Source organism: Dipteris shenzhenensis, chromosome 2 (assembly GCF_047967505.1).
Source record: "Dipteris shenzhenensis isolate YYH24624 ecotype China chromosome 2, Dip_SZ_1.0, whole genome shotgun sequence".
NCBI lineage: Eukaryota > Viridiplantae > Streptophyta > Polypodiopsida > Gleicheniales > Dipteridaceae > Dipteris > Dipteris shenzhenensis.
The window spans coordinates 37,465,287-37,489,728 of record NC_141597.1 but is presented as its reverse complement, the minus strand read 5'-3'; the positions used below and the strand labels follow the sequence as shown (position 1 = coordinate 37,489,728).

The window sequence follows — 24,442 nt, the reverse complement described above, 5'->3', positions numbered from 1 at the left end:
CACAACTCTCCATCACAAAAAATTGATTATCACTTGGCAAAAACCCAAAATTTGTGATTCCAACCAAGAGGTTTTTAAGCTGAGCACTTTCTCTTCTAGGCAAATATTTCTTATTTTTTGTCCTTTTGCAAAATCAAAGGTCCAAATAGCATTTTGCCTCATCTTTGGATAAAAAGGCATCAATATTTGGAGGGGCATAACTTTTTTCTCTCAACTCGGAGCTTAGAGTTTTCTTAACCATATCAAGAAGCACATCTTGCTCTTCAATGTGCATTACTTCAACTAGCACTTTTGAGTAACTTGGAGGGAAATGGCATCAGAAGACCTACTATAAGCATATACTTGTATAATCCAAGTGTTTGAGTCATTGCTAAGATGATATCAATGTGGTAGAATTTTGTGTGCTAGATGTTTTGGTGTTTGATAGGATAGCTTTCACATCTAGAAATTCTAGATAAAGAGTCTCTCCATGGGATGGAAGCTATGGGCACTTGTTGACATGATAGTGCTTGCTCTAGCACATAATGCCACACAAGTAGAGAAGGATGCCTATGATGAGATGAAATGCCAAAGCAATAGACATTTTTATAGCATGTCTAAAGAATATGGTGTTTTCCCAAGTGATGTAATCAACACAAAAGCATTTGAAGTATGGACTACATTGTATGAGGGCAAGATGCATTAGAGATCTCAATTTGAAGACACAATTGTAAATCTCTAAATGAGAGATGGTGATGCAATGATGGACTATCTAAACAAGTTGAAGGTCCTTAAAGATAGGCTAGCTTAGAATGTCTTTGTAATAGAAGACCCAGAGTTTGTTTACTCTAGAGTCTATCCCCATTCTTGGAGATCCTTAGGGTGGCAGTGATTGTCATAGGCATGGTTATCAAGTCTAATGGACTGATAAGCCTATTGATCCAAGAGGAGTATCATAGAAAAGGATTAGGGGAAGACATGCTGAAGGCACACTTGTGGCAAAGATGCATTAGATGCAGTTTAAAGGCAAGAAGCCTCAAAAAATGCACAACATATGAAAGTTCCTTGTCCAGTCCCTGGAAAAAATAAGGACAATCAAATTCAACAAAGATACAAACCTTATGCCAAGAAAATCCATCTACAAAGAGCAAAACAAAGTGTTACGATTGTGTCAAGTTACGTAATATTGCCAAAGATTGTGCCACCATCACACCCCTAGATAGAGAGCATGCATGATTGCAATAGTGACTCTAAATTTTGGAACAAAAGTTATGGACATCTTCATTTTAGGTCCGTCCAACTCATTGAATGCAAGAACATGGTGGACTCCGATTCATCAAAGAGGTATATTGTGTCAAGGATTCTTGTACTAGAAATAGTGATATGATAACAGGAAGATTACAAGCCACAAGCTACCAAAAGACCAAAAAATATTGCAAGCACAAGAGTGAAGATGGCGACATAGATTGGGTGCAAATTTTCCCCCCCTAGGTGAGTTAGCGGCTCCCCAAAACTGGCTCCCTCACCTAGAGTATTTAACAACTTCTATTAACGTTCCTTGAGCCAAAAATAGCATATACAAAATTATCCCTTGTTTGACAATAAAATGAGCATATAGCCTTTTGCTATTCAAATTATAAAGCCTTTTACTTCTAATTAGTGTCCACCACTTATGATGTCAATTTAATAGAAAACTTGGCATGCAGCCATAGCACAAAGTCATGCAACATCTCGAGCAGTATCCTTGCATAGCCATCCATCCTCATCATGCCTTCTCGTCACCTAAACTCAAGCATATGACCCTGTTAGTAGCGATCAATTAATTGATTCATCAAATCAATTATTACAATAATAATTGCACATGAAATAATATCAATCATGGATGGATGGTGCACAGATGCGCAACACATCATAATATCACATGGATGGGGATGGTGCACAGATGCTACACATACCACCATCACATAAGTGGTGCACACGATGCCACATTTATCGCATGAAAGTGGTGCACTGAATGCCACACACTCATACAGCCGCAACCATATATATCCAACCATGTAGGAGCACATATGCATCACTTTCATTTGGTGAGCACAAATGTCTCAACCATATAATCAAATCCGAATAACGAAGGATGGAATTAATTATAAATAATTCTAATTCTCATAGCATCCCTCTTGCTTGAAATTGCAATTGGCCTCCATGACAGAAAGGTAGCCAATAAATCACGAAATTGGCAAAAATAGCGCTCAGGCTTCCACTTAACATCCTCAAGGGGATGGTTTTTGAAGGTAACAAGATAAGTTGGATAAGAATTGCCTCGGCGTGTTTGAGTAATTTGGGTATCGATAATACGATCGGGCTCCAATAGCTCAATCTCACCTGGAAGCAATGGGGCTTCTTCGATAATGGGAGAGTCGGTATTTTGCCACGAAAAGGTCTCAACAAATGCACATGGAAAGAATTATGAATATTCCAACTAAGAGGTAATTCAAGCCGATAAGCATTATCATTAATATGTTTAGTAATTTTAAAGGGACCATATTATTTATTGGCAAGCTTAACAATTGGATGAGTGTCAACACTTTTGAGTTGACGTTTTTTAATATAGAGTAACACAAGATCACCTACATTAAATACCATTGGTTTACGATGTTTGTTGGCTCGTGCACTGTAGACAGCTTGAGCATGCTCAATGTTTTTATAAATAGTAGTTAAAATAGTAGAAAAATCATTTGTAAAGCACTCAGTAGATTCAACTTAATGCTTTAAATGAGTTAGAGGAGTAGGGATCGTTTTTCCATATACAATTTGGAATGGATATTTCCCTGTGGTAGAATGCATAATGTTGTTATAGGCAAATTGTAGAATGTGTAAATATTTATCCCATTTGCCAGGCTGGACCCGAAACATAACAACGTAACATGTCGCAGATGGTATTTTGTGTAAACTTAGTCTGACCATTGGATTCAAGATGAAAAGCAGTAGAGAAATCCAATTTGGTACCAAGATTATTAAATAGTGCAGTCCAGAAGTTACTAAAAAATGTACTATCCCTATCGGAGATAATTACTTTTGGAAGACCATGATGTACAAAAATGTACTTGATAAATATATGAGCAGCCTGAATGGTAGTCAAAGTCTTCTTACAAGGGATGAAATACACTTGTTTACTTAAGTGCTTGATAATAGTCCAAATCATATCAAAACCTGAACTAGTTGTAGGAAAGCCAGTAATGAAATCCATAGAGATTTGTTCCCACGGACTGTCAGGAATCAGTAAGGGCATAAGCAAGCCTTGATATTTTCCTTTGTAGCTTTTGGATTTTTGGCAGATAAGGTATTGTGCAATGAAAGATGCAACATTGATTTTAAGTTTAGGCCAGAAGAAGTCTTGAATTACAGTTTGATATATTGCAGCAATGTCTCAATGGCCCATATATGGGGGTTGATGTACTGCTTCTAATACCAGGCAACAGAAAGGTGCAGTAATGCACAAACGCTTTTCATAGAATAGGTAGTCATCATGAATGGAATACAAAGCAATAGGAGTACCATTGGCTTGTTTAATTTTATGCCAAATTTTGGAAAATTCTCGATCAGTGGCATAAGTTCCCTGCATAGCTTCAAAATGATCGCCCTCGATAACACAAATATTCTTAATGCTTGGGCATCGGCTTAGTGCATCGGCAACTACATTGTCTTTGCCTAGTTGATATTGAATCATCGGTTTGAAGATATCAATTAATGCAACCCATTTAATATGGTGATAAAAAATAATTGGCTGTGTAAGAAGATGTCAAAGACTATGATGATCAGTCTTAATGAGTAATTCAGATCCCATAAGATAATGCTTTCAAAGTTTGAGGGTGTGGACCATGGCAGCCAATTCTTTATCATATATAGAGTAATTTAATTATGATGGTTTCAATTTGCGAGATTCAAATGCAATGGGATGGTCATCTTGCATAAGCATAGCCCCAAAAGCCCGTCCGCTATCAATGAGACCATGACAAAGAAAGGTCTCTTGAAATCTGGCATGGTCAAGACTAGTGTTTGGGTCATTGCCCTTTTTAGATGCTAAAATGCTAAAGTGTGTTGACCGCCCCAAGAGAAAATTTTAGATTTTCATAGGAGTTTAGTCAAAGGATGTGCTTTATGTGCAAAGTTCTTGACAAACCTATAGTAGAAACTACACAAACCCAAAAATAAACATAACTCATGGATATCTTTAGGCAGTGGCTAGTTCACTATCATCTCTACTTTCCTAGGATCTACTCAAATACCTTCAGCTAAAATAATGTGACCAAGGTATTCAATTTCAGTCCGGAAAAATGAACTTTTGTTAGGATTGGCATAAAGTTGGTTTTCACGTAAGAGGGAGAAGATGAGATCTAAGTGTTTTTCGTGTCCCTCTCAGCTTCTACTATAAACCATGATGTCATCAAAGAAAACTACCATGATGTCCTGATGAGGTTGGAAGATATGATTCATCATACGACTAAACGTGGCAGATGCATTGGTCAATCCAAATGGCATAACAAGGAATTCATAGTGGCATGTTTGAGTTCGAAAGGTAGTTTAAAATATATCAGGTTCGGCCACTCATACTTGATGATATCCTGACTTAAGATCAATCTTACTAAAGATTGTGGCGCCTTTCAGCTTGTCAAGAAGATCATCAACTCTTAGAATGGGGTATTAATTCTTCATTGTAATTTTATTTAATGCTCGATAATCGCTGCACATTCTAAAAGTACCATTTTTCTTCTTGACGAGAAGAACAGGTGCCCCAAACGGTGAATTGCTAGGTCATATCAGTCCATGGGCCAAAAGATCCTCGATTTGGGATTGAATTTCTCATTATTCAATAGGGTTTGTCTATACGGTGCTTACACAGTAGTGTGTTACCTGGAATAAGGTCAATCTGATGATTTTCTAGTCAAGATTGAGGAAGACTTGGGGGTAAATCATCCATGAAACAATCAGCATAAGAATTTAGGAATGAATCTAGAGGTTATCAATTCTTCTTGTCAGTATTAGGGACAGCCTCTATCTTATTGACCATAATAAAGAATGTCTTTTCACGTTTGCGCAAAGCTCTTTTAGCTTGGGTATGCAACAATATAGGCCAAGAGGGAAGGCTCTTGTCACATTCTACCATCATGGTCTCGGTACCCTAAGTTATAGTAATAGTTCACTCAAGGTAGTCAAGTTTGGCATCGTTATCAACATGCCAGGGCATTCCTAAATCAGATCTTGCTCTCGTAAAGGAGCAACTAGGAAATCATGTTTTTCAGTCAATGGCCCGAGAGTAACCTCGAGATATTTGACCTTCTGGCAACAATTATAATGTGTTCCCTGGAAAGCTGATTTAACCTTATATGTTGTTTTGACAGTGGATAGTCCAAGAGTGTCAACTAAACGTTGTGAAATAAAATCATGTTTGCTTCCATTGTCAAATAATACATTATGACATTTTCCATGCAATCATGCAGTCATGTGTAAAAGAGAAGTACGAAAAAGACATGCACTTTTACCGGAAGAAAAATTACCTGAAGGGTTGTAGTCAGAATTATCTGATTCGTTGCCGCTAGTGCCACCCTCTTGCTTGAATGATGTGTCCTGGGATCCTACAGCAAGATCATCAACATAATTGATCCAAGGATAGTTGTTATGTTGACCATTGCCATTGGTTCTACCACTAGTATGCCCACCATTGCCGTGGTTGTTGTTAGTGGTATTTGTCGCTTGTGTTTCCAACTTACGCGAAGTGAGTGGATTCTTGGGACACTCATAGGAGTAGTGTGCCTTCTCCTTATAGTGATAACAAGTCACAAGTACATTTGCTCTTTGATTTAAACGTGACTTAGTAGGTTTCCAAGTCGACTTACCATTAGAACCACTAGCTTTACCTGTACCCTCTTTTTTGAAGAATGGGGTATGCTTCTTGGATCTTGGGGTGCGGGTAGCAAAGCTTCTTACCTATTTTCTTTTCGACTCTAATGCTAGGTCCATAGCATCAGTAGCTATAGATGGCCGAAGCATGCGCACATCGGATCGGATAGTAGGGCATAAACCCTCAATAAAGGTGCGACATTGCTTCATACATGACACTTTTTCAATGGTCTGCAATTGACGTAGTGCAGAAAGATATTTTTTAATATAAACATCCACACTCTCATTGTCTAGTTGCCTCATTCGATGCCATTGCCTTCGTGTGTCCTCTTCGAGCTGTATAGGGAGGAAACACTTTTTCAATTTATCTTTGAATGCCTCCCATGTTTTTGGAATTCACATGCTTTCCACCAACACACCCCCCATAGTTGTGCCCTGCTAGTCAGGTGACTTGCCGCGAGCCTCACTTTCTCGATCTCTTTGTAGCATTCCCCCAGGAAGTATTGATTGAAACAGCTAATCCACGCAAGTAGCACATCGTGTTTACCATCATACTTTGGAAAAGTAAAAGTTTGCGATTGATTTTACCTAACTTCTTCTTGTTGCGTAGCTTGAGTGCCTTAAGGATGGCTTTCCCCATGTTGCCTTCACCATTAGTAGAATCAGATAAAGGGGTACTATTGTGGTGTCACCCTGATGTAGACCTCTCATGATGCCTTCTCTTTCATTGATATTTTGTTCTGCTTCTTCCATGCTCACTATCAGTGGACACTGATGAGTCACCACTATCATTGTCATGATGATCTCGATCCTTTCGCCTCTTCTTGGTGACAGCAGTCAATTCTTTTAATACTTGAGCTGCATGTTCTTCATTTATCACACATGCTGCGCATATACTCAAGTTCCTTCTCAAGATCCTCTGCATGTTGTTTCCATGCGTAGAGTGATTCAACAGTTTGTATAGGATCTTCATGGCGAGGGGTTGTATCTGTGTCACGATGTTGGTCATCATGGAGCTCCTCATCATTGTGAAATACTTTAGAAAAAATCCGGTCACCAGACATGGCGAAATACTAATGAAAGTTGTCTTGTGAAAAGAAAGCAAAAAGAAAAAGGAAAGAAATATACTCTTATCTCAAGAAACTCCCACTAGAAGAGCTTAGTTGCACGCTGATTCGTCCCATGTTCACACCTTGTGGCTTGCGAATAATTCTCGCTTGGTGGCTATGTGGACTGCAATACTTGCCTTGCAATCACGTGAACTTCGAGCATAATGTAAAGACAGTACCCTTAAGAGGGCAAGCCATTAATGTTGAGCTGCGCTAATCTGATGCCACGCTGAACGCCTTCGATGAGGAAGTTGCCTTGCTTTGCAGTCAGCTGTCATGCTCCCATTTCACGGTTCCCCATAGGCGGCAGAGACTTCATTAATGGCAACGCAGCATGCATGTTTCCCCACAAGGGATACAGATACGTCACGACAGAGATAGGATGCAACAAAGGTACATCGCGGCACGCAACACGCAGCAAAGCAAAACTGTAGAGGCTAGTATGGATGCAGTAGTGGCACAGTAGGAATGATTTTTTATTTTTATTTTTTGAACTTGGATGATGTTGCAGCCTGTCCGTTTCGCGAGTCAGGCGTTGCTTTTGCAACAGCAACAACACTACTGCCACTATTTTATTTTTTGACCCCGATTCTTCCCTTCTTCTTGTCCTTTTTGGATGAAATCCAAGGAATTCTTGCAAGTACCCACAGGCCTCTTGATGCATACCAAAGCTCTAATACCACTGATATGATGATTAAAAGCCACAAGCTACCAAAAGACCAAAAAATATTGCAAGCACAAGAGTGAAAATGGTGCAACCTTCCCCCCCTAGGTGGGTTAGGCCAAAACCCCTCCCTCACCTAGAGTATTTAACAACTTCTATTAACGCTACTTGAGCCAAAAATAGCATATACAAAATTATCCCTTGTCTGACAATGGTATGAGCATATAGCCTTTTGCTATTCAAATTATAAAGCCTTCTACTTCTAATTATTGTCCACCGCTTATGAAGTCAATTTAATAGAAAACTTGGCATGTAGCCATAGCACAAAATCATGCGATGTCTCTAGCAGTATCCTCGCATAGCCGTCCATCCTCATCATGTGTTCTCGTCACCTGAACTCAAGCATATGACCCTGTTAGTAGCGATCAATTAATTGATTCATCAAATCAATTATTACAATAATAATTGCACATGAAATAATATCAATCACAGATGGACGGTGCACAAATGCAACACATCATAATATCACACGGATGGGGATGGTGCACAGATGCTACACATAGCACCATCACATAAGTGGTGCACACGATGCCACACACTCATCGTGAAAGTGGTGCAATTAATGCCACACACTCATGCAGCCGTAGCCATATATTCAACCATGTAGGAGCACATATGCATCACTACCATTCGATGAGCACAAATGCCTCAACCATGTAGTCAAATCTAAATAACGAAGGATGGAATTAATTATAAATAATTCTAATTCTCATAACAAATAGCACAAAGATTCTTTTTCCAAAGTTTAGGAAACTAGAGCCAATGGAACTAGTGCATAGCGACATTGCAAGATACATGACTAACTTGCCATCACTTGGTAATATCAATTACTTTGTCACATTTGTTGTTGAATGCACCAGAAAGGTATTTGTCTACACGATCTAAGCTTCTTGAAATGCTCGCTGTTGAACCAAATGGGGGAGAGAATGTCTCCAAAGATTTTATTGGTTTTGTAAATAATGGAAAACATGTAGACGTTTTCCTTGCCTAAGACACAATAACCAAATGGAGTAAGTACCCAAAATAATGCACCATATTTGAGTGTACAAGAAGCATGATGCAACTAAGGATATGCTTGACAAGTATGGGGTAGAAGCAATTTGTATAATGGAGTCGATCCACCTACTAATGCTTTATGTGATATGACACTAGAAGAAGCATGGAGCGGACATAAAATGAATTGCTAGTATCTCAAGGATTTTGGATCGATTGCTTATTCTCATGTGTCAAAGTATAAGAGGTAAGTTGAATTCCAAAGTTGCACATGTAGAGGAACACAAGCTTATAAGCTATACAATCTTGCAAGTCATAGAATGTTTTCTTCATAAGATATGGTGTTTAACGAGAAAGTAAATTAAGCTACTTGCCATCATCATTGTGGGGATTCAAATGGAATAGCAGAGACAAATAAGAGGTTGAAAATGCTAGAGACACAAATTTGCAGACATCCACAAAATGTGGAACATTGATGATATGATACCTAGCATGAGTAGAAGAAATCAACAAAATGTGGGTCAAATAGGATATGCATGAGAACCATCACTGGTCTTATCCAAGATTGCATCTAGTAAAGCATTGACTGCAACCTAAGCCACAACCTAAGAGGAGTCATGAGCATGATCATTCTTGATAGGATCAGGAATGTAACAAGGCACGATAGAGATTGAGTCCAAGGTGGATGAGGGGCCGTTAGGAGTGGAGGATCCACTCTCACTCTAACCAAAATCCAAAATGGGGCAACAGGTATAGAATATCCAACTGGTGTTGGACAAGATGGTGGTGTGGAAGGTATACTCTGTAGAGTACGAGAGGGGATTGCATGAGAAACTTTCTTATGTCTTTTCTTCTTCTTTGGGTAGGCTCTAATGTTGCTCCAATCATGTCAAGGAGTCAATGGTATAGCTAGGGTAGACTTTGAGATTTGATGAAAAGAGACATCATCTGCCTATCCTCCTCTACTGGGTCCAATCTCAGAGAGAAGATCTTGAGGAAGATCTTCCTGGAATTGAGTGCTAAGGGGCTAGCTTTGGGCACGATGCTCTTGGATTGTCAAAAGCCACTTGAAAGAGTCCTCATCCCAAAAGTCAAGTATCGGTAAGGCGTAGGGTAAGGTCCAAATGTAAGGTTGCAAGCATTAGTAGTCTCTAGCTTGTGTGGAACTCTCAAGCGCCACAAACTTTTGCAACTATAGAAGTTCATCTTGTGAAAAAATGCATGTTCTTGTGAGTAGAGGAATTGGATGATGATTGACCGGATGGGTCACCATTTGTCAATCAAGGAATGAGAGAAGATCTCACCATTATTTGGAAAGGGTTGAGGAGCAAGGATAGATCTAAAAGCCAAAGGAAAGGAAGGGGAAGGAGATGAGAGTGGAGAGGTTGAGGTCTTAAGGGAAGGCTAAGGGTGAAGGGAGGAGATAGAAGAGCTAAGGGGGAGGGGGCCGTGTGCCAAGGGGAGGGTAGTAGGAGAGGTTAGGAGGGGGGGCTGAGCATGGAGAGAGGGAGGGTGTGCTACACTTGTTGCTAGGAAAACTTGGTGTTAAGACTTGCTGCTATCAACTTGAGATATTTAAAGATGGTCTTATTGAAAAATGGATAGCAAAAGACCTCAAATTGGAGCTGTAATACCCAAGCATAAGCACTGTAAATTTGTATGAACTAAAGTGTAGCTTTCTCAGCTTCAAAAAATGAAAGAATTTGAGCAAAACCAAGGCACAAGGTATAGGGGAGAAAAGTGATTCATTGTGGATTGGAATATATGCGACTTTAAGGGCAGCTTCAAGGTAGTAGCAACTTGAGGGTACTTTGTGTGAAGATAGTGGGAGAGAGGGAAGGAGTCTCACTTGCGGCTTTCTCACATGCACAAATGGGGGAATACACACAAAGGTGGAGGCTGAAAACAGTTTTCCTCTTCTTAGTTGTGAAAGCCAAAAGAACTCTAGTACAAAGAAATAGAAGAACCCTATATGTGGGTCTCAAACCAAACTCAACTAACTAAGGTGGCATACTAACTGAGCCACAAACTAGAGTAGATAAGGATAGCTGTCATCCAGCTATTATTCGTGGGCGGTGTACCAATCGCATCTCTAGCTAACAAGTCGGTGACATAAATGCACAACAGTCACCTTGGCATATCGCGAGTGGAGCTCGATATCTCAACACTCCCCCTCGAGCTCAATCCCAATTCCTGCACACCAAGCAGGTCTCTGAACTTGCGCAGCTTCTCTGCGCCCAATGCTTTCGTGAATATGTCAGCTACCTGATCCTCTGTGCTGACATAAACTAGATCAATAAGACCTAGTAAAACCTTCTCTCGCACATAGTGATAATGCACCTCAATGTGCTTTGTTCTGGCATGAAAGACTGGGTTCTTTGCCAAGTGTATACTGCTCATGTTGTCACAATAAATGACAACCGGCCCATCTGTAGACTGATGCATATCATAGAGTAGCTTATGCAACCAAGCTACCTCACATGCAGCCATTGCTGCACCCCTGTACTCAGCCTCTGTGCTCGACAAGGCAACTGTAGGCTGTTTCTTACTGCTCCAAGTGACTGCAGCACTCCCAAAAGAGAACACATACCCACTGGTAGATCGTCTATCAGAAATACTACCAGCCCAATCAGCATCAGTGTATCCATGCAACTGTATCTGAACCCCAGCCTCATAAAATAGTCCATACTGCAATGTGGACTTCACATACCTGAGTATGCCTCTAGCCGCATCCAAATGCGGTTTCCTTGGAGCCTGCTTAAACTGACTTACCAACCCAACAGCATAGCTCAAATCTGGCCTAGTAATAGTCATGTAAATCAAACTTCCTACTATGCGTCTGTACATAGTAGGGTCTTCCAGAAGCTCACCTGCATCTGCGCTTCAGCTTCACATTCTGCTCCAAAGGAACTGAAATAGGCTTACAGCCTGTCATCCCATATTTGGACAGCATGTCCAATCCATACTGCCTCTGCAAGAGCTGTATCCCACTTGGTGATCTAATCACCTCAATGCCCAAGAAATAACGCAGCTCTCCCAAATCCTTCATCTCAAACTTCTGCCTCAATAGCATTTTCACATGAAGGATATCTTCATCACTATCACCTGTGATGATCAAATAATCAACATAAATGACCAGCAGCATAATCCCTTTCTCTGTTTTTCTCACATAGAGTGAGAAATTTGCCTTGGAAATCTGAAAGCCAATAGTGACAAGATACTGTCCTATCTTGTCAGACCATGCTCTAGGTGCTTGCTTCAAGCCATACAAGGCTTTCTTCAACCTGCAAACAAACTCGGGATGAATAGCATGAACATAACCTGCTGGTTGCTCCATAAAGACCTCTTCTTGTAAATCACCATGCAAGAAGGCATTCTTTACATCCATCTGATGTAAAGACCATCCCTTTGATGCAGCCATAGCAATGGCTGCTCTTACGGTTGCCATCCTTGCAACCGGGCTGAAAGTTTCTTCATAATCAATGCCATATGTCTGTGCATACCCCTTGACAACTAATCTTGCCTTGTATCTATTCACAGAACCATCTGCATTGTGCTTGATCTTATAAACCCACTTACAACCAATTGCATTCTTGCCTTTAGGCAAAGGCACCAATTCCCATGTAGCATTAGCATCCAAGGCATCCATTTCTTCATCCATGGCTTTCTCCCATTTTTCATTTCCCATGGCTTGCTCAAAAGAAGTGGGTTCTGGTTCCTGTATCACTTTGACCATATAGGCATAGTGAATGGCTGTAAATCCATCATATTTCAGCCTATCCACAGGATACCTGACCCTGGTAGACCTGTGCAAAATAGGCTCACTTCCAGGTGCTCTCAAAACATCCATGGTCTTCCTTACTCCAGGTGTAACAACAGAAGGAATACCCAACTCATCATCAATGCTCTGTTCTGAGCCACTGGATTCACCATCCACACAAGAGTGACCTGCATTCACATCAAACATGGGCTGATCTACCTTCTCTTTTCCTTTTTGTGATACCTGCATACCACTCTCTACATTGCTTTGAGGGGATTCTCCTGATCTCAATCTGCCTGTCCATGGCGAAGTATGTGAACCACTGGTAGAGGACACTCCAGGTCCACTGATATTTTGTGATTGCTGCTGTGCATTCTATGCAGCATTACCATTTTGTGCATCTACATCAATCATCACATTTACTGGTTTATACCAGCTGCTCATCTCATAAAAAACAACATCTCTGCTCACTGTGAACTTACGTGTAGAAGGGTTATAGCATCTATACCCTTTCTGCTGCAGAGAATAACCAATAAAGACGCACTTCTCAGCTTTTGGATCCAACTTGGACCTCAACTCATCTGGCACATGGACATAGGCAATGCAACCAAAAATCTTCAAATGAGAAATATCTAGTTTCCTACCAGTATACATTTCCTCTGGCGTCATGCCATGTATTGCTGCAGTGGGGGTCCTGTTCATTATATAGACTGCTGTAGCAACTGCTTCAGTCCAATAATAATCTGGTAGATCTTTTTCATTTAGCATAGCCCGAGATACCTGTTCAATATGCCTGTTTTTTCTTTCTGCAATTCCATTTTGCTGTGGGGTATGACTGCATGAATATTGCTGCTTTATACCATGCTCCTGCAAGAACCTTGTAAACTCATTTGAGAGGTACTCTCCCCCTCCATCTGACCTTAGGCATTTTATTTGCAGGCCTGTTTCTTTTTCAACCATAGCTTTGAAAGCTTTGAAGTTCCCAAACACTTCACTTTTCTTTTTCATAAAATACACCCACAGTTTTCTGCTGAAGTCATCAATAAATGTGACAAAATAGTGACAGCCTCCAATAGATGCAGCTTTTGTAGTCCACACATCAGAGTGTATTAATTCCAATGGCTTTTTACTCTCTTGAACATGCCTAGGAAAAGGTTTCCTTGCCTGTTTCCCAAATTGACAGGCTTCACAAACCTTGTGCATTTCTGCAACCTTGAATTTAGGCAATCCTGCAACAATATTTTGGGCTTGCATTGATTTAAGTCTTTGTATATTAACATAACCAATGCGTTTGTGCCAGATATCAATATCTGCAACTACACTGGTCCCATGTGCAAACATTGCTGCACTCAATTCAGGCATGTCCGCATCCAACGTAAACATCTTGCCCTTCTTCTTTCCTTTTGCTATCAAGCGACCATTATTTTTCATATCCTCAACAAAGCATCCATGAGCATTAAATCTGACCTGCAAGCCTTGCTCAACCATTTGACCAACAGAAACTAGGTTCTTGGTGATGTTCGGGACATGAAATACATCAGACAAGTATTTCTTTTTCCCATCCTGCATAGACAAAGGAATTTTGCCAATCTGCACAATAGGATGTGCAGTATCATCACCAGTCTCCACAAATCCTGGTTTTTCCATTTTCCTTGCATCTTGCATCCATTCTGCATGACCTGTCATGTGGTTTGACGCACCTGAGTCAACATACCACACATCATTTTGTTCTTCTGCACTTGTCACAGAATTGGTCATATGCTGCACCATAAATAGATGCTCATTTCTGTCATCACCCTGCCTGCTAGAAGATGCATAATTGCCTTGCTACAATTTTCCATTCATAATGTCATTCTGCTTTTTGTAGCAATCCTTAGCCATATGACCCATTTTGCCACAATAGTAGCATTCAACATTGCTGTTTGCATTTTGGCTTCTCTGCCATCCACCACGGCCTCTTTTGCTCCCCCCACCTCTAAAGTTACCACGTCCTCCTGCATAGGACTGGTTTTCTTGCGTTTGCTGCATATTTCGATTTCTACCACGACCTGCAGATCGGCCTCCTCTACCTCTGCCTCTACCTCTGCCAGCATTTGAGTAGAAGACAGTTTCTTTTGAAGTTCCTACTGAAGAAGATGCACCACCATTTCTCTGCTCTTCAGAAATTAGAAGAGCAATCAGCTCCTCAAAATCAGGAAATTTTTCACGGACGGCAATGGATGTCCGGAACTGTGCATAATCCTTTCCTAGACCATTCAAGGTCACAGAAACCAAATCATCATCATCCACTGGCGACCCAATGGAAGCAAGTGCATCTGCAATTTTCTTCACTTTCATGTGGTAGTCATTTATGCTCAAATTTTCTCTCTGCACATTATGCAACTCCTGTTTGAGTTGCATTTTCCTGGCTTGCATATTTGTGCTATACATTTTTGCCAAAGTATCCCATGCCTCCTTTGGCGTATTTGCATCCTGAATATGCACAATCATGGAGTCCGAAATACTGATAGACAGCCAATACATAACTTTCCTGGCTCTCTCATGCCATCCTTTGAATGCCTGCATGTTGACTGGGAACATTAGGAAGAACAGGTTCTTCTTCATTTCCTGTAATGAACTCCCAATAGCCTTTTCCCATCAAGAAATTCGTCATTCTAAACTTCCATGCCTGGAAGTTGTTCTTGTCAAGCTTTTCAGTGACAATCTGTGAAAGAGAATCAGATGCCATTACAGAACACTGCAAAATATTCTGTCACTGCAAAAAACACAGCTTTTGCCTCACACGGGCAGAACTGCAAAACTGACGAAAGTGGTATTTCACCACACAGTCACTTCCTAGTGACGATTTTGCATCAACAGGCAACAAGCATGAATCTGCAACTCCCAATATCTCTGCACAAAGGCATACGATGCAATTTCTGTGGCACCTTTCCACCGACCAGTCGCGTAGTGGTTGCACAGCAAAAAACATGGCCTTTTTCTGAGTGCCTGCGAAGAACTTCCGCCTTCAAAATGGGCCCCGAAACGGCCTCAAATCAGAAAAATAAAGTCACTAAGGGCTTCGCCCTATCCCACGAAGGGCGTCTCAATCTGAAACAGTGCACTCCTGCACTTCTGGCTGTGCTACCTGCAGAGATTTGCTCCCAAACTCGAAATAGGAAAGCAACACTGGTCCTCTTACCAGGACACCATGAACTTGGCTTGCTTTCTTGAGCTCCTTACCACGAACAAGGCTCTGATACCATGTGAAGATAGTGGGAGAGAGGGAAGGAGTCTCACTTGTGGCTTTCTCACATGCACAAATGGGGGAATACACACAAAGGTGGAGGCTGAAAACAGTTTCCTCTTCTTAGTTGTGAAAGCCAAAAGAACTCTAGTACAAAGAAATAGAAGAACCCTATATGTTGGTCTCAAACCAAACTCAACTAACTAAGGTGGCATACTAACTGAGCCACAAACTAGAGTAGATAAGGATAGCTGTCATCCAGCTATTATTCGTGGGCGGTGTACCAACCACATCTCTAGCTAACAAGTCGGTGACATAAATGCACAACAGTCACCCTGGCATATCGCGAGTGGAGCTCGATATCTCAACACTTTGCATGTAAAAATGTAGCAGCTATCCACATGAGATATTTAGGATAGCAAAAGATTGGAGCTCAAATCCCCAATCATAGAATCTATACAAACCAAAGTGCAGCTTTCTTGGCCCCAAAAATTGAAAGAATTTGAGCAAAACCAAGGCACAGGCTATAGGGGAGAATAGTGATTCATTTGAATATGTGCAACTTTAAGGGTAGCTTCAAGGTGAAATGTAGCATCAACTTGAGGGTAGCTTGCATGCAAAAATGTAGTAGTTATCCTTGGTTTTGGAGTAGGCAAAAGTGTAGTAGGTTGAAGCAATTTGAAGTAGAGTGTGATTGTGTGATTTCCAAGGCTAATAGATAGAAGCAAAAATGGCAAAATGCAGCGGCAAGGATAGAGGGTGGATGTAGGTAGATCCCTAAAGGAGAAAGCTACTTGAGGAAGGAGCTAAAGGGGAGGGAGGTAGTATGACAGGGAGCTATTGACTCTCGGGAGCTCTTTAAAGCTTCATTTTAAGAATGCCATTATATGCTTTTTCCATGGCATCACCCGTTCCCTTGGATTCAAATGAAATTGGAAGCTAAAATGCTCTTTTGTCTTGTGCCACACACCTAAAAACTATTTTTAGTCTTCTAGGCTTCATGTCCTTGTCAATGGCCTATGCTTAATCCACCAACTTCTTTGCCCATCTTAGCATTTGTTCAGATGATGTCATTTTTGGTCATGCTTACCATGAGACGCATTCTCTAGCATAGTATTTGCAAAATTTCAAGGGGATGGTGCTTTTCCCTCATCCAAGAAGGCACCTCCTTTATCCTCTTTCAAAACTCCCTCCATCAATCAAGGGAAGGGGGTGACTTTTGACTCTTCACAATTTTGAGTGCGAGATTCAAAATTGTGTTTGTCCCCTTGTCAAACACGGTCCCCTTGCCACTAAAGGGGAGACCTCAAGGACTATATTGACAAACACATTGACAAACATTACATAGTTTTTATTTTTGCCTTTTGTGAAACTGGCTTTGTGTAAGCAAAAGGAAAGTTTTGCACCTCAATGAAGTTGAAGGCTATGACAAGTTCTTGGGTGCTTGCATTACTGCTTGGATTGTTCCTCTTCCTTATCTTATGAAGTCACTATACTGCCTTAATGGTTCCTCTTTACACCCGGGAATACAACTAGTTGTTTTCGTATAACTCCCCTCCTTTCTCTCTCCTTTTTTTAGTTTCTTCAATCCAAAGGGACAAGCAAAATACAGAGCACACTCTAAAGCAATTGCAAAGAGTATACAACCTCACCATTCTTAGAAATAGTTTGGTTTAGTTGATATAATTTCCATCATAACAAAGCACAATCCACATAACACCTAAAGCACGTTGCGAATACAACACAAAATATTTACAACCCTTGTGCAAATCTCTCACCAAAATAAAAAAATGGTACTTGATACTGCAACACTATAAAAAAATTGTGCACGCACGTGCACACACACACACACAAACAACATAAATAAATGAAATTGATTTGTTATTTTTGTTATTTCAGGCTCGACCTATGAAGATAAAAACATGCTAGATGACATGCCGCTCTATAGCTTTCTCCCAGCCAGCTCAATGAAACGAAAATATAATTTCCTAAAGAATCCTAGGGATTTTGTGACTAAGAATGCAAAATGCCCAACCCTATTTTGTAGAACAAATCCTCAAAGTAGTGATACATTGTATTTGAGTTGCTTCTCCTATTTTGAATGAAATGCTCTTTGAACTAGTTTTGTGCTTATTGTGCACAATCCATTTTTATCTACACACCCCTCTTATTGTCTTTTGTTACTTCTCATGTATTTAAACTTGTTACCTTTCTTGTATTTAAACTTGTTATTTCATGAACTTATCTACACTCGGCAATATTGTTTTTTCTTAGTTTGCCATGTATTTAGCTTTGTGTTTTTGTCCTTCCTTATAGGTGATACTAAAAATGTCACCCCTCCAAAGAAGCTGATATGAATGGAATCTTAATAAAGAGGTGGTGGAAGAATCCTCCTCCAGTGGCCGAAGGGGGTGACATTCACCAGCTGGGATCACACATTGTGTCTTTGCGGCCCAGCTTGACAAAGTTTTTGGTAGCTTTGTGGACCCGCTTTGAGATCGCTCCGCGGAGTAGCATGACCAAGAGGAATGTAGAGCCCTTGGTGGCTTTGATAGAGAGAAACATGGCATGGGATGGTGGATTGAGTTTTTTCAAGTTTAAGTTTATTTTTTTGCAAGAAGAATGCAACACTTTCAAAGAATACCGCCATTAAACACGATCGGATGACTTGTGTTACCTGAAGCCCTTTACCACAATATGTAGGCATGGCATCGAGTTTGATCCATAGCACATAGTGTGCTCATAGAGGACACGTCTCTAAACGTAGTGCTGAACCCACTTGGAACATGCATCACTCCATCCCAATATGATGGAGATCCTAATGATGAGGAGCTATGTAAATTCTTGTTGCCATACTTGGTCTAGATCGCAAATTCCAAAAGAACTATCGCATAGTATTTTTTAAGGTTTCCCTATGAGGGCCATGTCATTGATGCCATAGCATATGATTCTAGTCAGCACCCATTTCGGTTGTTCATTAGAGAACTTTCTAGAAGCTATGGTGAAATGGTTGATGCTGAAAATATTATTAGATTTATGCTGCCTGATCCATTGCCTACAAACTGGCAAGATGTGATGCAGAGAATTATGGAGTTGCCAATAGACTTGTTGAAAGAAATGCTTGCACTAAACCCGTTTGCTAAAACACTATCCCCCATTCTATGAGACTTGACTCTACCACCTTTTCACTGCTATCCTTCTCGTTGTCCTTCATCCCTTCTACATGTCCTTCTTGCTATCCTTCTTGTTGTCCATCATCCCTCCTAGGATGTCTCTACCAAAACATCCTTGCCCAAAAGCTTCACAACTTGGTCTACAATGCCTAGTTTGTATCCTGCTTATTGAAGAGCTTATCTTGTAGGAAGGTTGCGATCTATGCAAGGTGGTCCATCTACTTAAGCTCAAAAGGAGGGGCAAGGCTCTTGCTAGCTTGATGTATTTTGGCCTCTAGATTTCTAAGAAGTAGATGCCGTTTTTGTGCAATTTGAGATCCACATTTGTGTCAATGAGATCCTTAAGGATCTTTAAGGTTGTGTTTTGTGTCCTTTGAAATTCAAAAGGGGGCCAAAGCTGTGGCCAATCCCAAGGAACATCAAACATTCTCAATGCTGATATTGAATTTGAGCCATCTATGCCATGCCTAGATCTTGGTTTTCTCGATAGCTGCTTTGTGGTGTGCCACAAAATGACATACTCAGTGAATGTCCCAACATTTCTACCACGGATCTGAGATGCATGGCAACATGTCTACAATGGATCCGCTCGAGACCCATTTAAAGGAGATGTGGTAGCACTTCTAGACCCTTCAATGCTTGTGGGCATTCAAGTGTGTGATACATTAATTTGAATCTCTCCTCATAAATGACATAAGTGCAATCAACAATGCTCCCACGAGACTCATCATCGTTGGGTGCCCAAGACTCCTAGTTGCTCAAGTATATCATGACGGTAATGGCCAAGTGTGGTTACTTAAGACATCACCTCCTACACCATTGTACCCAAGGAAAGCAGAATCTCCAACACAAGTGTGGAGACCTAAGATATGAGAAGTGATAGAAGAACCTAACTACTAAAAGAAGTCAGTCACACAAGAACCTCCTCGCATCAACTCTTCACCATAGTAGTATGTTCAAAAAGACAAGAGCAAAAGTTATGCCATCAGATCCTATTGCAAAATGTTCAAGGCAACAAAGCTACATCTTGCAAAACAACACATGTGAAGGCTCATGCACCAAGGCAAAACCAAAAGGACCTAACCCTAAAAAGGTGTTAGAACCACATGAACCTGCTAGAAGTCCAAGGGTTAATGGCACTTCAATCAAAGCTCATGACTTTCCCAGAAGTCCAAGGGTTAGTGGCACTTCAAAGCATGTGACTTGGTAGAACCACATGCCCTTTGCTCTCCTAAAAATGTAGTTACACAAAAACCTACCAAGGAGGATGCTTTAGATGATATCCAACTGTTTTGCTACCTACATCCATCGGTGTGACACCAACCAAATTTGATATAGATAGTTGAGCCTATTCAATCCTATTCAATTTGGGTGTCTTCTAGTTATGTCACCTTCATGAAATTTCAATGGGCATACCATATAATGGATTCATCATTTGATGTGTCAAGCCCACTCACATGCCGACCATTAACACGGGGGCTTCCACAATCATTTTGGTCATAATTCATCCACACAGTTGTGTCTATAGGGTCCACTAGTCACACACAATCATTTCCACATCCTTAGGCACACTGTCTTGCGCATCAATCCACCCAATATGGGGCCAATAAGTCATTACACCACATATACTCATACCAACCAAACACGCCATTGCACTAAAACTCAACACTGAATCCTAAAGTACCAAGACTCAACAGCAAATCCTAGGGTACCAACTCAATATGTACTATGTTACTACCCTCATCCAAAATCTAGGGTATGGGGGGGACAAGGTCCATATATAATATGCATGGATTTCCTAACAAAATTTTAAATATGCAAGGGAAAATTTTGACAATCTCGAGTCCTCAAGCCTACCATAAAGTGTAAAAGATATACTTCCAAAAATATGAAAAATTTTAAGATTTGTACATATTTTTCATAATTTGTGACACCCAAGGGGGAGGATCTTTTGGATGAGGGCAGTTGAAACGAAAAATACACTAAAATATAAAAATCCAACTCATCTCAAAATCATGTAACCTTTTCATATGTTACCCAATTCAAGGTGTAAAGACATATTTGAAGCCCTTTTAGTGTAGAACACAATCATGCTAATTTGACTGACTTTTACTCATGGCACGTTGTTAAATTCATCTCATACTCAAAAAATTTATAGGTATTCTTACTAATGGGAGTTGGTGCCCTAGGCACTGAATATCACTTCTGGTACTACCCTTAGGACTTCACATGCACAAATGCCTGTGGACCAATCTTACTATGTGCATGAATGGTCTGATGATCTTATAGTCAAGCTTCTTTGGGAAATCCATCACCACAAACCATACCCTATAGGTGAAGCCAAGTCCCATCGGCCAATTTCACTTTTAGAGAAGTCTCTATTCACCCAATTTATCCATAGGTATCTTTGATAGGCCTTGAGAGTTTCATGGGGATTCAAGTAGGTCTTGCTCTAAGGATTCTTTTATATTTGCCCATAGTTCCAATCTACGAGGTCCCTCCAAAGAGTTCGGTTACCTCTGAGTAAAGCTGCAATTGCATTCTCACTTTTAGACATTTGTTGCATTAGGGTGGATCCTTCCTCTGAGGAGCTCTCAGCATGCTCCTCATCTACTCTCTCAGGCATACGTAGCGGTCTAGAGTTTTTGGATTGTGTACCATGCCTGGGGTAGACAATGTCTTAGCCTCTACTATCTCTGAGTCTTTGTTCAAATTTATCTTGGCACTCTTATACCAAGTCTTGTGCCTTGATGAGTTGTTGTTTTTCTAGGACAGGATTTCCAAGGATCCTCACCATGGCCTCTAGGAGTTGAAGCTAACCCATTGGCTTCAATTGATTCAATCCTATTTTCTGACTAGTTCTCTAATTAACAACCAAGAAACGTGGCTCTTAGTCTACCTCTAGTCTACCTGCTTGTACTAATTACCCATTTAACACAACTATGATTAATTCTTGCTCCAACCAAGTAATTTTGGACTACTTTCTAGCACTAAACCCCTCATTTCCAAATCAATACTATTTGGGCCACCTAACCATGCATCCACCCTCCAAGGAGGACTAGGTGCTCTCTTTTCTTTAAAAAAATCACACACCTTGGCTAGGGACTTGAATTAATGTCGTTAGAATGGGAACCTTAAGCTACCACACTAGGCTAACTCACACACGCACCATCTCTAAGTTCCTTTTAAGACCTTTAAAAAGCATGGCCATCTTATAGGACTTCTAAACATCCCCACATTACAATGGGTTGGGCTATACACTTGTGTGGCACACATCAAGTGGGTGCTACCGGCATGAGTAGGTAGAGATACATCTTTCATCTACCATTTTGAGATTTGCAATCTCCAATTTAGGCCAGACGAGTTAGCGTGTTTACACACTAGGGTGGAAGCCTAAGTCTTTTTTCTGAACAATCCTGAGTAAAGGACACCCACATGAAAATCCGTTACGCACTGGTTCCACAACCAAAGTTGCAAATGCCCCCACATGATCCTAACTGGAGCCCAAAGTTTCTCTTCCTTTCTTTGGGAACATTTGGCCACCCAAATGATGGGGACCACCAAAGGGTCCAATCATGCAAAATCCCACCCGCACACATAGTCTACCTGAATGAGGCTATACACGTGCTTGAGGTGAAACTTGTGCTTCTGGCTCCCCCAGAACTTGTGCTTTTGGTTGCCTGCTCACACTTTTGTAAAGTGCATTGACAGTGTTCTCTGTTGTACATTAATGATCATCTCCCCCTACAATAGACCTTCCAACACAGCGTGTCTATCAATTGGCACCTATCATTTTGGTATTCTATGGCTGCACCTTTCCTGCTGCTCTTGGTCTGCACCGTTGTTGTTGTAGGTGTGCTGGGCCAGCTAAGCCAAGGGGCAACTCAGTCTTCCGGCTCTAGATGCGGCGTATGTTGCTTTCGGGGTAGATAAACTACCTTCAATTTATGCAGTACCATTGTTGCTGTTCATTCCCACCCCTTCAAACACCTCCTACATCCTCTGCACCTACGTTTTCTCATGGTATGGAGAAAGGGGCGCTGTGCTGTGGATGGCAAACAGAGATCACCCTGTGTCTGGCAATTTCTCCCTCACCCTTGACAAAGCTCTGGCACTCTGGTGTTGTTGGATGGGGATAGATCACGGGCCTGGTTCTCACTCTACGACAGCAGCAACAGGCCAGCAGGGGCGTCTGTGTCCATGGAGATGATCACAGATCCTGCCAGTTCTCCATTGCCATTCGGGACTCTGGTGCTCTTTGTTGCTGTGGCAAAGCTCTGATAGTCCCACTCACACTCTCATGCCTGGCCAGATTTTGAAACCAGGCATGAAGCTCAGCAGTTGGGCATCCCCCTCTGATCCTTCCCAAGGTCTGTACAGTCTGGTGATGGAGATGGGTCGTTTGGCTCTCTACTACAATGCTTTTTCCATGCCGCAAGCCTACTGGATTTGGAGCTACTACGATCTCAATGACAACTTTGGAGTCGCCCATACCTGCAGCAATGAGGTCTGGGCACTCGTGGATCTCTACGGTGGCCTTACTCTTACGACTAAGCGCCATAGTCCACTTGCCCCGCCCAATTCGACCTTTTCGACGGACTTCTGCTTTGTGCACAACAAGAGCTACAACCATGAAATTTACTTTGACGACTACGGATTGAAAGACATCGGCCATGTCACCTTCTTGATGCTGCAACACGACGGAAATTTGCTCGCCTATGCATTGGGTTCTCCCTGGACTCTAGAGATGGATTTGTTCGCCGCTGATCGTTGTATTCTGCCCAACGAGTGTGGACCTTATGGAATCTGCTCAGCACCTTCAAATTGTGCATGCCCTCCCAACTCCGATGGTTCTTTTCCACAGACGTTTCCTTCCAGCAACAGCTCTCAGGGCTGCCCGCCAACTTACAATTTCACATGCCATGATCAACCCACAAGCAAACAGAAATTCTTGCAGTTGAGCGGGGTTGACTATTTTGCTAACACGTACTCATCCCCATTAAATTTCTCGACACAGGAGACCTGTACAGATGCCTGCTTGCAAAACTACACCTGTCTTGCCGCTTTTTGGCATGTACACACAAATTCTTGCTTCCTCGTCGATCAAATGGCTAGCCTCCAGGGCTCCTTGAACAATAGCTATCTAGCTTTTCTTAAGGTGCAAGATGTCAGTCAACCGAAACCAAACGCTAGTAGACGACTCGTAACTGAAGTGGTTTCTGATGTAGTTGCTCTACTGATCTTGTATCGTTTGGCAGTTCTCATCTACAGGAAACTATTTGTGGATCCAGAATTGGAGGAAGACGACCCATTCTGAAACTCCATACCAGGGTTGCCCGTGAGGTATTCGTACAGAGATCTCGACTCCATAACGAACGGGTTCAGCAAAATATTGGGCCGAGGTGGCCGGCGCTCGCTATATATACATATACACATATATATGTACATATGTATATATACACATATATGCGTATATGTATATATGTATATATATGTATGTATACATATATGTATATATATACATATACATGTGTATATGCATATATATACATATATGTATATATGCACACAAGGAACTTT

General features: G+C 41.2%; 1 pseudogene; it reads left to right on the top strand.

Moving 5' to 3' along the window:
* Positions 1 to 24,442, top strand: part of LOC147904711 (G-type lectin S-receptor-like serine/threonine-protein kinase SD2-5) — a 67,455-nt pseudogene that overhangs the window by 27,618 nt on the left and 15,395 nt on the right.